Source organism: Chiloscyllium plagiosum, unplaced genomic scaffold (genome assembly GCF_037043375.1).
Source record: "Chiloscyllium plagiosum isolate Xiang-an unplaced genomic scaffold, Cpla_swu_hap1 HiC_scaffold_16, whole genome shotgun sequence".
In the NCBI taxonomy this organism is placed as follows: Eukaryota; Metazoa; Chordata; class Chondrichthyes; order Orectolobiformes; family Hemiscylliidae; genus Chiloscyllium; species Chiloscyllium plagiosum.
Genome location: NW_028270154.1, coordinates 1370337 through 1385790, shown reverse-complemented (window position 1 = coordinate 1385790; position 15454 = coordinate 1370337).

Genomic DNA, 15454 nt, shown 5'->3' with positions numbered 1-15454 from the left:
ACTGTCAGAGGAGCTGTCACTTCAGTGCAGTACTACAACCCTGTAAGATCAGAGGTACCATCCCTCAGATAAGAGGCCACATCAACCTAATGATCTGATTTTCGTTTTGAAGAGTGGGAGATTTCCCTCTTGGCTTGGGCAACATTTATTCCTCAATATAACACACAATGTTATTATCACCTTGCAGCCTGTAGAAACTTGTTGTGTGCAAATTAAATGTCATATTTCTTCCATTATCACGTTGATTACATTTCAAACTTAGTTCTTGGTATTTCAGTGCTTTGGAAAATCCTGTGGCCATTGCAAACATTTTGCTGAATTAAAATATCAAACCATGGAATGTTCATGTTGTATAATGGTCCTGCCTTAGAACCTATCCTCTGTCTCTGACTTGTCAGGATTTCCAATCACTGAATGTCTCCTGCCTGTTCAAGACACAGAAAGCCTTAGCACGTGTACATCCTCATTGACTGATGTTATTCTTAAACTATAAACTATAAGTTTCTGCTGCATCTGTCATCATCCAGAATGGTCAGTTTTAAACAAAGTATTTTACTTGGTAAGTTGGTGCAGATGTGGGTAGATCATGATGGGCCAAGAGACTCTGGAACTCTGCAAAGTGAACAAAGGGCAAACATCAGGACACCTCCCGAACCAATCCGTGAGAAGGAGTGTCACAAAGCTGGTCCTTTTTCTAAAAGCTGTTCCTTTTCTCAAGGATACTGTGTCCTTGGTTTTTATTCAGAGGGATCGTAAACAGTCCCTGGCTCTGATTAGACTGGTTTGGTATCGAGCTTAAAGGGCATTGAGAGGACTTTTTGTTTATATGTAAACAGATGAGACTTCAGGCCAAAGTGGTCATGCTTTAGAAGTGATCTGTATAATGGAAGGGGAGTAGTGAGCGCTCTAGCTGGGTAGTTCAGTCCAGAACGAGTTAGGAGTTTAGCTGTGTGGGAACAGGCTCTCTCTCTTTCTGTCCTTCTAACTTCAACCTGTAAGCATTTGTTCCATTTTTACTGTGTTTCATGAGGATTTGCTCATTGGGACTGTTGTGTATATTCGGAACAGCATAATGAAGTCTAGTTTAGATAGATTGAGTTCTGTAGGGGTTCTTTATTCTGTTCTTTGTTTCATTGTGTAATTTTGTGAATAATGTTTTGTCTGTCTTAAAACCTGGTAGTCAACTGAACTAACATTTTCTCCGGGTAACTTTCACTGTACACTTACCAAAACAAATTGCAGAGTTATGGTCTGGGCTGCCTGCTTAAGAAGGTTTGATTGGTCTGGCAGACTGGGGGCTCTATGTGGGATTTTAAACAGTGAGTGGTAGGTGTGAGTGTCTTTTTCCAGGTTTTGGTTTGGTTTGGTAGACAAAACTTGGGATAGGAATTATTCTTCCAGTTGTCAAAAGTTTACTGAAAGTGGATTTGGTGACTTATGTTTTGCAAAAGGTGAATAAGACCAAGCTGCAGGAATGAGCAGAGAAGCTGGGATTGGAGCTGCCCGCTTCTGTGACGGAAGGAGAAATGATTACAGCAATATTCAGCACTTACACTTGCTGGAGAGTCCATAACAGGAGGAAAGTAAAAAAGATGAAAAAAAATTCAAGTTTGGCATTCTCTGAAATTTGCAACAAAGAAATGAGATTTCTTGGTTGTAATTAACACTCAGTATGAGAGAGGTTAGCTGGCAATAACTCACATAGAACACACCAATATAAAAGTGTTTGGATTGGAAAGCACAGTCAGTGAGGATTACATGTTCAGGACACTTTACCCAAATGACATTAAGACTGAGTGATTATAAACTGTGTTCCTGTGAGAAGTCAGTACATGGGGGAGAAAGTGTTGCTTTGATTAAGGTGTTTTTGCAACTAGTAAACTGCATTAAGAATTACTTGGATTTAATAATATATGTAAGGTTTGTACCATCTGGGACCTTGTCAAAACCTTTGTTGAAAACCATATAAGCTCTATCCACTGCATTACTTTCATGCACACATACGTGTAAGATTTGTTAATCGTTGAAAGCTGCACTGGCAGGGGTGTGGGAACCCGAGAACGATCTTATTTTGAGGAAAGCAAAGCTGGTCAAGGAAGTAGAAAGGTAGAAGAGAGATGAAGTTTGGACAAGTCTCTGATAGGGCCAGGATAGAGAATGATGCTAAAACCAGCAAATTTAAAGACATTCTATCAGTGTGTATGTGGCATTTGTGAAAAGGTTGGTGATTTTAAATACACAAATTGAGGCAAATGGATGTGATTTAATTGTCATTAGAGACATGGGTACAGGGTGACCAAGATTAAATACAGAATATCCACGGATAAGCTGCATATAGCAAGGAAGGGGAAGATGAGATAGGTGATGGGGAGCTCATTGGGCAACACTATGGGCAATTTAGCACGGTCAATTCACTTAACCCGCACATCTTTGGATTGTGGGTGGAAACCCACGCAAACACAGGGTTTACTGTTTTAGTCCTTCTGGAGAAAGAGAGACTTGCTTCACAATTTGAAGAACTTTCCCATGATCCTTCTAGTGATGTCAGCTCAGCGCTGACTGAGATTCCCTCCATGTTTTATATAGACATTTTATATAAGTGATTTTGATGAGAATATAGGAGGCACGGTGAGTGTGTTTGCAGTTGGTGGTGTAAGTGGACAGTGAAGAAGGTTATCAAAAATTCAAAAGGATCTTGATCAATTGGGCCAATGGACTGAGGAGTGGCAGATGGAGTTTATTTTGGATAAATGCAAGGTATTGCATTTTAGTGAAACAATTAAGGGCAGAACTTATACAATTAATGACAGGGCCTTGGGTAGCGTTGTTGAACAGAGATCTAGGGGTTCAGGTACATAATTCTTTGAAATTTACATCATAAGACACAGGCATTTAGCACAATGCCTTCATTGCTCAGACCATTGAGTATAGGAATTGGGACATTATGTGAGGTTGTTCAGGATTTGGTGAGGCTACGCTTGGAGTACTATGTGCAGTTCTGGCCACTCTGCTTTAGGAAGTATATTACTAAATTGGAGAGGGTTCAGAAAAGATTTCCAAGAATGTTACCAAGGCTGGAGGGTTTGAGTACAGGGAGAGGCTGGAAACATTGGGACTTCTGCAACTGGAGCGTAGGAGGTTGAGGGGTGAACTTGCAAAGGTTTATAAAATCATGAGGGGTGGGTGTAAGTTGAATAACAAGGTCTTTTCCCTCGGTTGGGGGAATTCAAAAAGGATGCATAATTTTAAGGTGAGAGGAGAAAATTTTAAAAAGGACCTGAGGGATAACTTTTTCACACAAGATTGATCGTATGGGGAACAAAGTTCCAGAGAAAGTAATGTCCAGTTATAACATTTACAAGGCATTTGGATAGGTAAGTAAATACGAAAGATACAGAGGGATATGGGCCAAATGCAGGCAAATGGGACTAGTTTGGTTTGGAAACCTGGTTGATTTGGATGTAGGGGTCTCTTTCCATGTTGGTCATCAACGCTATAGTGTCTCAGGACATGCCCCATGGGCATCAACCATGCACTCCCCTTATCCACAAATAGTCATACCCAATAATGACCAATCCTTCTGGATCCTCACAGCACCTCTCCAACACACTTGCAGGATGTTTCTGCACTTTAAAATTACATTTTAGGGTAAACTGACAACTATCAGTAAGGAGCTGCTGAGGAACGGTCACTGGAGCTAAAACATTAACTTTGCTTTTTCTCCACAGATGCTGTCAAACTTGCTGGGTTTTTCCAGTAATTTTGTTTTTTTTGCTGATTTCTAGCATCTGAAGTTCTTTCGGTTTTTTGTTAAAAGGCTGGTGCAGGGAAGCTTTGCATAAAGTGGCAGACACTCCACTCAGATGGGAACAAGTGTATCTTAAAGAAGGACTCTAATTCTCACCTTCTTACATACTCACCATGTCCCTGCCTTGTCTCATTGTGCCACGTATAATGACCCTTATTGAATTCTTTGAGATGGTAAACAAACAGGTGGATGAGGGTAAAATGGTTGATGTAGTGTATATGGATTTTAGTAAGGTGTTTGATAAGGTTCCCCACGATAGGCTATTGCACAAAATACAGAGACAAGAGATTGAGGGTGATTTAACGGTTTGGATCAGAAAATGGCTCGCTGAATAAAGATAGATGGTGGTGGTTGATGGGAAATGTTCACCCTCGAGTTCAGTTACTAGTGGTGTACCGCAAGGATCTGTTTTGGGGCCACTGCCATTTGTCATTTTTATAATTGACCTGGATGAGGACATAGAAGGATGGTTAGAAAATTTGCAAATGAAACTAAGGTTGGTGAGTTGTGTAGTGCTGAAGGATGTTGCAGGTTATGGACAGACATAGATAAGCTGCAGAGTTGGGCTCAGAGGCGGCAAATGGATTTTAATGCGGAAAAGTGTGAGGTGATTCACTTTGGATGAAGCAACAGGAATAAAGAGTACGGGGCTAATGGTTAGATTCTTGGCAATGTAGCTGAGCATAGAGATCTCTGTGTCCATGTACATAGATCCCTGAAAGTTGCCACTCAGGTCGATTGGGTTGTTTAGAAGGCATATGGTATGTTAGCTTTTATTGGTAAAGGGATTAAGTTTCGGAACCACGAGGTCATGCTGCAGCTGCACAAAATTCTGGTGCGGCCGCACTTGAGTATTGCCTACAGTTCTGGTCACCGCATTATAGGAAGGATGTGGAAGCTTTGGAAAAGGTTCAGAGGAGATTTACTAGGATGTTGCCTGGTATGGAGGGAAGGTCTTATGAGGAAAGGCTGAGGGACTTGAGTCTGTTTTCATTAGAGAGAAGAAGGTTGAGAGGCAACTTAATTGAGAAGTAAGATAATCAGAGGGTAGGATGGGGGGGACAGTAAGAGCCTTTTTCCTCAGATGGTGATTGCTAACACGAGGGGACATAGCTTTAAATTGAGGGATGATAGATATAGAACAGATGTCAGAAGTAGCATCTTTACTCTGAGTAGTAGGGGCGTGGACTGCACCACCGGCAACAGTAGTAGGCTCGCCAACCTTAAGAGCATTTAAATGGTCATTGGATAAATGTCTGGATTAAAATGGAATAGTGTAGGATAGATGGGCTTCAGATTGGTTCCACAGGTTGGTGCAACATCAAGGGCTGAAGGGCCTGTACTGTGCTGTAATGTTCTATGACCCATTTGGGGAATTGTGCTGATTCTCAAGACCCATTATTCAGAGTTGCCACAAATATTAATGATGTAATCAACGGACTTAAAGTCAGTGATTTACTCTGATGGAATATAAAATACTATGCAGCTTCCTGTACTCAATCAGAATGACTGTGTTTATTAGAAATAAGTACATTCTAATCACAAGCAAACAGCTTTGAGCTACCAACATGTAGCCATACTACTTGGTTCACTCAGTTGGTTGGATGGATGGCTTAGAGTGATGCCAACAGAATGGGTTCAATTTCTGCATGAGCAAAGGTTACCACAAAGGACTCTACTTCTCAATGTCTCCCCTCCCCTGAGATAAAGAACAAAGACCAAAGAAAATTACCATACGGGAACAGGCCCTTTGGCCCTCCAAGCCTACATTGATCCAGATCCTCTGAACCTGTTGCCTATTTCCTAAGGATCTGTATCCCTCTGTTCCCTGCCCATTCATGCATCTGTCTAGATACATCTTCAAAGATGCTATCATGCCCACCTCTACTACCACCACTGGCAATGCGTTCCAGACACCCACCACCCTCTGCATAAAGAACTTTCCACTCATATCTCCCTTAAACTTTCCCCTTCTCACCTTGAACTCGTGACCCCTAGTAACTGAATCCCCCACTCTGGGGGGAGAGAGCTTCTTGCTATCTACCCTGTCTATACATGGATGATGGGATAGTGTAGGGGACAAGCTGAGAATAGTTCACAGATCGGTGCAATATTGAGGGCGGAACGGCCTGTTCTTCGCTGTATTGTTCTATGTTCTATACCCCTCCATGATTTTGTAGATCTCAGTCAGGTCCCCCCTGAACCTCTGTCTTTCTGATGAAAATAATCCTAATTTACTCAACCTCTCTTCATAGCTAGCACCCTCCATACCAGGCAGCATCCTAGTGAAAGAAAGCATGCCATATGCTGCCTTGACCACACTATCGACTTTTGTTACCACCTTTAGGGAACAATGGGCCTGAACAACCAGATCTCTCTGTACGTCAGTTTTCCCCAGGGCTTTTCCATTTACCATTTAGTTGACTCTAGAATTGGATCTTCCAAAATGCAACACCATGTATTTCCCAGATTGAACACCATCTGTTATTTCTCTGCCCAACTTTCCAATCTATCTATCTACTGCTGCATTCTCTGACAGTCCCTTCACTATCTGCTACTCTATCAATCTTATTGTCATCTGCAAACTTGCTAATGAGACAACCTACACCTTCATCCAAATCATTTAGGTATATCACAAACAACAGTGGTCCCAGTACGGATCCCTGTGGGAATCCACTTGGCACAGGTCTCCATTTTGGGAAACTCCCTTCCTCTACTCTGTCTCATGTTGCCCAGCCTGTTCTCGATCCATCTGCTAGTTCACCCTGGATCCATTCAACTTCACTTTCTCCATCAACCTATCATTGGGAACCTTGTCAAATGCCTTACTGAAGTCCATGTATATAACATCTACAGCCCTTCCCTCATCAATCAACTTTGTCACTTCCTCAAAGAATTCTCTTAAGTTAATAAGACATGACTTCTGTGCACAAAACCATCCTGGCTATCACTAACGAGCCCATTTTCTTCCAAATGTAAATAGGTCCCATCTCTTAGTATCTTCTCCAGTTGCTTCCCTGCCACTGACGTCAGTCTAACCGGTCTATAATTACCTGGATTATCCTTGCTACCCTTCTTAAAGGGGACAACATTAGCAATTCTCCAGTCCTCTAGGACCCCATCCATGTTCAAAGATGCTACAAAGATATCTGTTAAGGCCCCAGTTATTTCCCCTCTTGCTTCCTTCAGTCACCTGGGTTAGATCCCATCCAGGAGAAAGTGAGGACTGCAGATGCTGGAGATCAGAGCTGAAAATGTATTGCTGGAAAAGCGCAGCAGGTCAGGCAGTATCTGCCACAAATTCACCTGCACCTTCACACACATTGTCAATTGCATCCGGTGCACCCGATGTGGCCTCCTCTATATTGGGGAGACAGGCCGCCTACTTGCGGAACACCTCTGGGACACCCGGACCAACCAACCCAACCATCCCGCGGCTCAACATTTCAACTCCCCCTCCCACTCCACCAAAGACATGCAGGTCCTTGGACTCCTCCATTGCCAGACCATAGCAACACGACGGTTGGAGGAAGAGCACCTCATCTTCTGCCTAGGAACCCTCCAACCACAAGGGATGAACTCAGATTTCTCCAGTTTCCTCATTTCCCCTCCCCCCCACCTTGTCTCAGTCAAATCCCTCGAACTCAGCACTGCCTTCCTAATCTGCAATCTTCTTCCTGACCTCTCCGCACCCCCATCCCCACTCCGGCCTATCACCATCACCTTGACCTCCCTCCACCTATCACATTTCCAACGCCCCTCTCCCAAGTCCCTCCTCCCTACCTTTTATCTTAGCCTGCTGGGCACACTTTCCTCATTCCTGAAGAAGGGCTTATGCCCGAAACATCGATTCTCCTGTTCCTTGGATGCTGCCTGACCTGCTGCGCTTTTCCAGCAACACATTTTCAGCTCTAGATCCTATCCAGACCTGGGACTTGTCCACCTTAATGCTTTTTAGTATACTTAACACTTCCTCCCTCCTTATACCTAGAGTAATCAAAGATCTATCCCTAACCTCAACATCTGCCATGTCCCTCTCCTTGGTGAATACTGATACAAAGTACTCATTAAGAATCTCACCCATTTTCTCTGACTCCATACATAACTTTCCTTCTTTGTCCTTGAGTGGGTCTACCCTTTCTCCTGTTACCTTCTTGCTCCTTATATATGCATAAAGGCTTTGGGGATTTTCTTTCACCCTGTTTGCTAAAAATATTTCATGACCTCTTTTAACCCTCTAATTCTTTGTTTCAGACTGGTCCTACATTCTCAATATTCTTCCAAATCTTTGTCTGTTTTCAGTTGTCTAGAAATGGTGTATGCTTCCTTTTACCTATTAAATAGTCTCTCAATTTCACCTGTCATCCATGGTTCCCTAATCTTGCCATTTCTATCCCTCATTTTCACAAGGACATATCTGTCCTGCACTCATCAACCTCTCTTTAAAAGCCTCCCATTTATCAAATATAGATTTACCTTTAAATAGCTGCTTCCAATCTACATTCCCCACCTCCTGCCAAATTTTGCTTTCGTTGGCCTTTCCCCAGTTTAGCGCTCTTAGGGCCATTCTCATCTTTGTCCATGAGTATTCTAAAACTTACGGAATTGTAATCACTATTCCCAAGGTAATCCCCTCCTGAAATTTCAACCACCTGGCCGGGCTCAATCCCCAACACCAGGTCCAGTATGGCCCCGTTCCCGAGTGGGACGATGAACATTCTGCTCCAGAAAACCCTCATGGATGCTCCTTACAAATTCTGCTCTAACACTAAGTGAATCTAAGTAAACACCCCTTGGAAAAGTTGAAGTCTTCCAACACTACCACCCTGTTGCTCCTATACCTTTCTATAATCTATTTACATATTTGTACCTCTATCTCACGCTTGCTGTTGGGAGGCCAGTAATATAGCTCCAACATTGTTACTGCACCGTTCCTATTTCTGAGCTCTGCCCATATTGCCTCGCTGCTCGAGTCCTCCATAGTGCCCACCTTCAGCACAGCTCTGATATCCTCTGACCAGTAATGCAACTCCTCCACCCCTTTTACCTACCCCTCTATCCCACCTGAAGCATCTATATCCTGGGACATTTAGCTTCCAATCATGCCCTTCCCTCAACCAAGTCTCAGTAACAGTAATAGTATCATACTCCCAGGTACTAGTCCAAGCCCTAAGTTCATCTGGTTAAACCACCACCAGTTGGTCTTTCTCTAATGAGAGAGCCTATGGTTCAGTGGGACTACAGTTATTTTACTATTTAAAATGCAAATACTCTGTAAACACCTCTAAACATATAGGCACAGATGAACTTGTGAAATCTTATCACAAATACTTTACATTAGAAGGAAAAAGAAACTGGCAAACACAGTTCAATAGCACCAGTCCACAGGGTTTACTGAGATAGATAAGTATTTTGGTTTGCCAGACCTTTCTGTTCTTCAATCTCTTTTCTCCAGGTTCCTTCACTTTTTTGCAGGAGGCACAGATTGATTCACTAGCTCCAAAGTTTTTTAGTTCCTCGTTAAAAGCAACAAAAACAGAAGGGCAAAAAAATAACTGGCTTTCTTTTACCTTTTAGGTTTTGTTACTGCAGAGACACGCACAGGCACACATATAGCCTTCCCTTCCAGGTCGGAGGACACCAGCCCTGAATCGTTTGTACCAATAAGTTGTTCAGGAACTAATCAAAGAGATGTCATTAGGCTGATGACCTTTGACATCCACAATTGATCAGAATTGCACAAACTGATCAATTACTCCTTGCTGGGCAAATCTCATTTCGCTCCTACATTTCCTGATGCTGTGGTTTATACAGACATCTCTGACACTACTTGAACAAAGCAGCAGTGTAAACAGCACACACCGAGTTTCAATGAATTGTTACTAAAAGTGCAACAATACTTCCATAGAACTTTTTGTTTTAAAATGCCCCTTTTTCCATTTCTATCCACAATCAAAAATACAAGGAAATAAAATGAATTAATTCTCTAACCAAAGCCTAAAGGCCTTTTTATACAGACCCAGAGCCAGGCTCCTTGTCATGAGGGACCTGAGTGTGTGGGGGGTGGTGGGTGGAGGACTCCAAGATGTCAATTTAGCATCAGGTCACCTTAACCCATGTAACAGCTGCTGTACACCAAACACACTCCACGTTTGTTCAAACAAATGGACATGTCCAAGAGTATGGAGGGGGTAGACCTCAGGACAGTCAAGGGGAACCGACTGTCACAGCTACAGTCCACATATAGTCACACGGGTCTCACGGTCAAGGATCTGTCCCAGCACAGCCTGGGGAGTGTGCAGAGGTCAGCCCGACATGGACAGACACAGGCATGGGGGTTCATGTGCTGTAAGTCAGGAAGAGGTCAGGGGTCAGCTCTGTCATCTCCAGGGGCTACTGGATGAATGCTGTCAGAGTCTGAGGCAATTATAGTCCTGGGGCTGTCCTTAGTGGTCCGTGGGGAGGGTGAAAGCTGGCTTTTGGGCAAAGGGCAATCACTGCCTGAAGAGATGGGGCAGTTAACACTGGCTTACAAAAGCAGTGATGTGCTGAGGTGGGGAATGGTGAGATACATGGTGGGGGTGGCATGAGGAACAGAATCAGAGGGTATGTAGGTTGTGGGAGGGGCATTCCCTCCACAAAGGGAAGTATGCAGGATGATGATGATGGGAAGGAGTAAGGTTTAATTTCAGGGCTTATGTGGTAACGAGGGAAGTTGGAGGCAGTGATCATAGGGCTGGGTTTCCACTTGCAACGGGGGCTGTCATGATGGCGTAGGGTAAGAAAGAGACATGGCTATGTCCGGAGTGCTCACACGAGTTAAAGACGTATAAAAGCACGCAGAATTTCCCAATTTTCTCAAATTTCAGACCCAGGATGATTGAAAGCACAGATCAAGGGTTTCCATATTTAACAAAAATTACTCATATTTGTTTATAGAATGTGCAGGACGACTGGATTCTAAAGGCCTTTGAACTATCAATTAAAGGTCACCCTTTCCTACAAATGGAAAGGGGAAATAAACTGTTTCTTTTCAGGTATGAAATACTTTATATACTTCAGAGTAAAGACAATTCCCTCCCTTCCGGAGGTCCAATGGTTTCTGCTTATTTCAGCCAGAGGCACGGGCAATTCAGCCACCTGGGAGCCAATCACGTAGCTGTCACTAATAACTAGTCACAACTCCACAGACCAATCAGCAAAATTTTGTACCTTAATCACCATTTGGACACCACTGTTCATAGAATCATAGAATCCCTCCAGTGTGGAAACAGGTCATTCAGCCCATTAAGACCACACCTACCCTCCAAAAGCATCCTGAGATAACTCCACAGAGATTGGTATCCCATCACCAAATTGCCCTTTATTTACATGTGGAGAATCCTTGACAATGGTCCAGCTCCCTCACAGCCAACTCTCAGTGAAATAATTTGGCCTCCCTGTGATCTTAAACTATTGTGCTTGTATTTCTCAGGCAGACCCAGCAAGAGTCACGTGATTGCTTCAATTACAGTCCCAAAATAGTATATTAATCCAAACCAAAGCTACAACCATAAAACATGGCAATGTGATAAAACTCTCAAATATAACAGCTACAGCATATAACTTTGTCGGCTTGGAAATACATCTGACAATTTCCTGGTGAATGTACACCGTATATTATGCAGAGAATGCAGAAAGAGACCCTTCAGTCTATTGTGCCTGCACTAGTTCTATCCCCTAGTGCTAATCTCCTGCCCATTTCCCAGATCCCTGCACACTATCTCGATGTAAATAACCAACCAATGCCTTGAATGCCTCAAATGAACCTACGTCTCCCACATTCCCAGGGGGTGGGTTCCAGATCCTAACCACTCGCTGGGTAAAAATATTTTTTTCTCACATCACCCTTGCTTCATTTGCACATCTCATTCTTTTCTCTTTTTGAGCAGGAAGATCTTCTCCCTATCTATCTGACCTAGCCTGCTCATGATTTGAAAATCTCTATCAGTCTCCCTCTCAGCTGCCTTGTGTCTGGGTAAACAGTTCCAATTCTTCAATCTCTTCTCATCACTGATGTTTCTCATTTTTTGGAACCATTCTTGAAACTCACTCCCGCATTTCCTCTTCAATGCATTTGCATATTTCCTACGTTGTAGTGACCATAACTGGACACAGTACTCTAGCTGAGATCTAATAAGTGGCATGTACAAGTTCAACATCATCTCCGTGCTCTTGTACTCAATGCCTCTATTAATAAAGCCAAGACCACTGTATGCGATTGCACTGATAATATTAACATGCAAAACGTCCTCCCCATATTTTAGCTAATTGATAAAGCCGGTTTGTTCAGAATGGGCTCATATAATGCCCCAAATGAGCAGGTTCTGAAGGTTACTACTGGAGAAAATAGTTTCTGAAATGCTGCACGTTTACAAGATCTCTGAAACCAACAGTGAGTCAAGGCCAAAACATCTGAAACTCAGAGGATGGTGCTCAAGAATGGAAGCTTGGCCAATACATTTCGTTCACCAGCTGTCTTGGCAACTTTTCCGAATGATCTTTATTAAGTTCTGAGTTCTGAGAGCTGGTGGAACAGTGCCTATTGGGAACATGATTGAGGTTGCCAGACCTTCTTGTATCAGGGTTAAAGGACTAATTTTTGAGTTGTGGTAAATGAACAACAGCACAGATGCCTCACGAAACTGATTACACCCTGAGTAACACACTGAGAGACAGCTCAAGGATTGACAAAGAATAATTTATTGATTCACTTTTTACCTGCACATTGATTTACTGAGCTCTCGCATGTAAAACTTTCAAAAAGGGGATGGAACTGATTCCATCATCGTCGCTACTATTGCTGCTGAGAGTGTGACTGCCCATCGCATCACACAATTTATTTCAGTCTGTAGCAAACCTGAAGCTGTTAATTCCCATCAGATGTCTCGTCACTGCATATGTTTTATTTTAACAATTCAAGTATAAATAGATTCTTAGCAAAGTGAACAAGAACCATACCTCCAATAATTACAAGTTGTTACTAAACATTCCTTTAACATAATCAAAAATACGTGAGCACCTCCTAAACATTTTCTGACACTGAGCCACTGACAGCAGGAAAGGACAGGTGGCTGAAGGTTTTAAGGCACATGTTAATTTTTGATCATTTTGATTGATTTTATGCAGGAAGTGCTGTCTGTGTCTCTCAGTTAGTGCATGTTTAAGAGATGTACTGGTGATGTTATCACCATATCACAGCATGTGACCTGAATGCATAAAACTCTCAGAATCCATTGTAGCTCCAGCCACTTGTAGCCTGACACTGATGGATGCATAATGTTAATTAGAATTAAATGCCTTAATACTAGCCCAGACACTCTGTGCCCGTAACTCTGAATATAATGTTTGAGCTGTAATAAATATTCATTAGTGTCATGGATATCCATGTCTAGGTCTTGTTTTGTAAAGGATAATTTAAGCATGGCCACATCAGAGACAGATACCTGGCTACACATCATGAGGAGGCAGAGGTGGAGAGCAGGGGATGCTGACAAAGGCAGTTCCAGATCAAAACCCAGGCAACTGCAGACATGAAGGTACATCAGAACAAATTGGAATGACCACACAGATGTTGTGTTTTAGAGATTGGAGAAGGGGAAGAGATAGGGAGGAGTGTAGGGGCTGGAGGAGGTGACATAGATAGGCAGGGTTTGTAGGGGTTAGGGGAAGGTGACAGATAGGGAGGGAGTGTAGATGCTGGAGGAAGAGACAGAGATAGGGAGGTCTGTAGAGGCTGGGGAAGGTGATAGAGATAGAGAGGAGTGTAGGGGCTGGAGGAGGGGACAGAGATAGGGAGATGAGTTAGAAAAAGATAAAAGTTGAAGAGACCATAGTCCCAGAGAGAGATGGCAGTTGGTGATATAATCTGAAGGGTCCATCAGACCACAAGTAATAATAACAGGACCAGGCCACCTATATCATCCAAGATGGCGATAGATTCAGAGTTCCCAGCTGGAACTCATTCACTCCATTTTTTTTCCTTTTTTTCTCTTTTAGTGTTTTTTTTTCTTCCTTCTTCTTAACTCTAGTCCTTGAGTCTTGAGTTAAGTCATCACAGACCATTGGCCTCAGCACAGATTCCCTCAGCATGGCTTCCCTCAGCATGGACTCCCAGCCTCAGGAGCCTTGAGATAAACCCCAATGTGGTTTGGAAGTGAGGTGCTGGCGTGGACTGGGTTAGAAGAATTGTTATTCTGGACTTTAGATTTCTTTATTTTTCTAATTTATTTTTAAGAATCTGTCCCTTTGTATCTATTAGCTCCCTTTTTGTACCTAAGATGACACCATAAGTGGCAACCTATGAATGTTTCATTGTACTCGTGTGTACGTATGACAATAAAGTCGAAGAGTGTGTTATTGGAAAAGCACAGCAAGGTCAGGCAGCATCCGAGGAGCAAGAGAATCGATGTTTCAGGCATAAGCCCTTCATCAGGATCATCAGGCTTATGCCCGAAATGTCAACTCTCCTGCTCCTCGGCTGCTGCCTGACCTGCTGCTTTTCCAGCACCACACTCTGGACTCTGATCTCCAGCAGCTGCAGCCCCCACTTTCTCCGTATATGACAATAAAGCTGATTCTAATTCTCGGCATTCATTCTCTCGAACCTGCTCCACCTTTCAATAGGAAGATAGTTGATCTGCCAGTTCTCACATCTACTTTCCCTTCCTCCCTCCACCCCATCCCTGGAATCTTTGATTCACCAACCAGTCAATAATCTATCTGGCTCAGCCTTAAATATGCACAAGGACTCTGCCTCACAGCTCTCTGTGACAATGAGTCCCAAAGACCTTCATTCCTCTGAGAGAAGAAATTCTTCCTCCACTCAGTCTTGAATTGGTGCCTCCTTTATGAATAGTGTCCACCTCTTGCTGTTTCTGATGTTGTTATGCTCAGTGAATTCCCTACACAAGGTAACTGACCTGTGTGAGTTCTCAGCAAATGTTTCCATCTTGAAGTCTCTCCTCCCAGCTCAGGGGTCACCATGCCTCAGTTGGGGGTCAAGGTTGACAACGTGGGACTTTCATAGTAAGCTCAGAGGGGAGTAGGGGCAGTTCAAAGCAGATCTGACTGAAGTGAGATACAAGAATAATCCCTCCGAGAAAAAGAAAGCAGTGAAACAGCGTAGTTTGTGAAATTTCATGGCCAGAAGTATTTGGGTAAAACTCTGCAAGATCATTAAAAAAACTGAGGAAGTCTAAACTCTCAGTTGTGTGCACATGCAAGGGAGAGAGCCTCACAGCTCAGAGGGCAGGGAGCATGGAGCTGGGTGAGATATTAATCAAATGAATCAATTTACCAATAATTTAGATTTTCCTCAGCCCCAGTTCTACAGCGAAACATCCTGACCTTTTCTTGAGGCAAAAATGTTCAACCAAGGGTCAAGGGTGAAATAACCCCACAGAGACTGGTATCCTATCACCAAATTCCCCTTTATTACATATGGAGTGTTCTTGACACTAATCCAGCTCCCACAGAACCAGCTCTCAGAGTTAACAGGATATTGGACATGCCTGTTTCTTTTTTTTTGTATAATGTGACATTTTCTCTTTCCTTCCTTAATATCTGTATTAATGGTTTGCAGAAATTTGAGGAATTGTTCAAGTG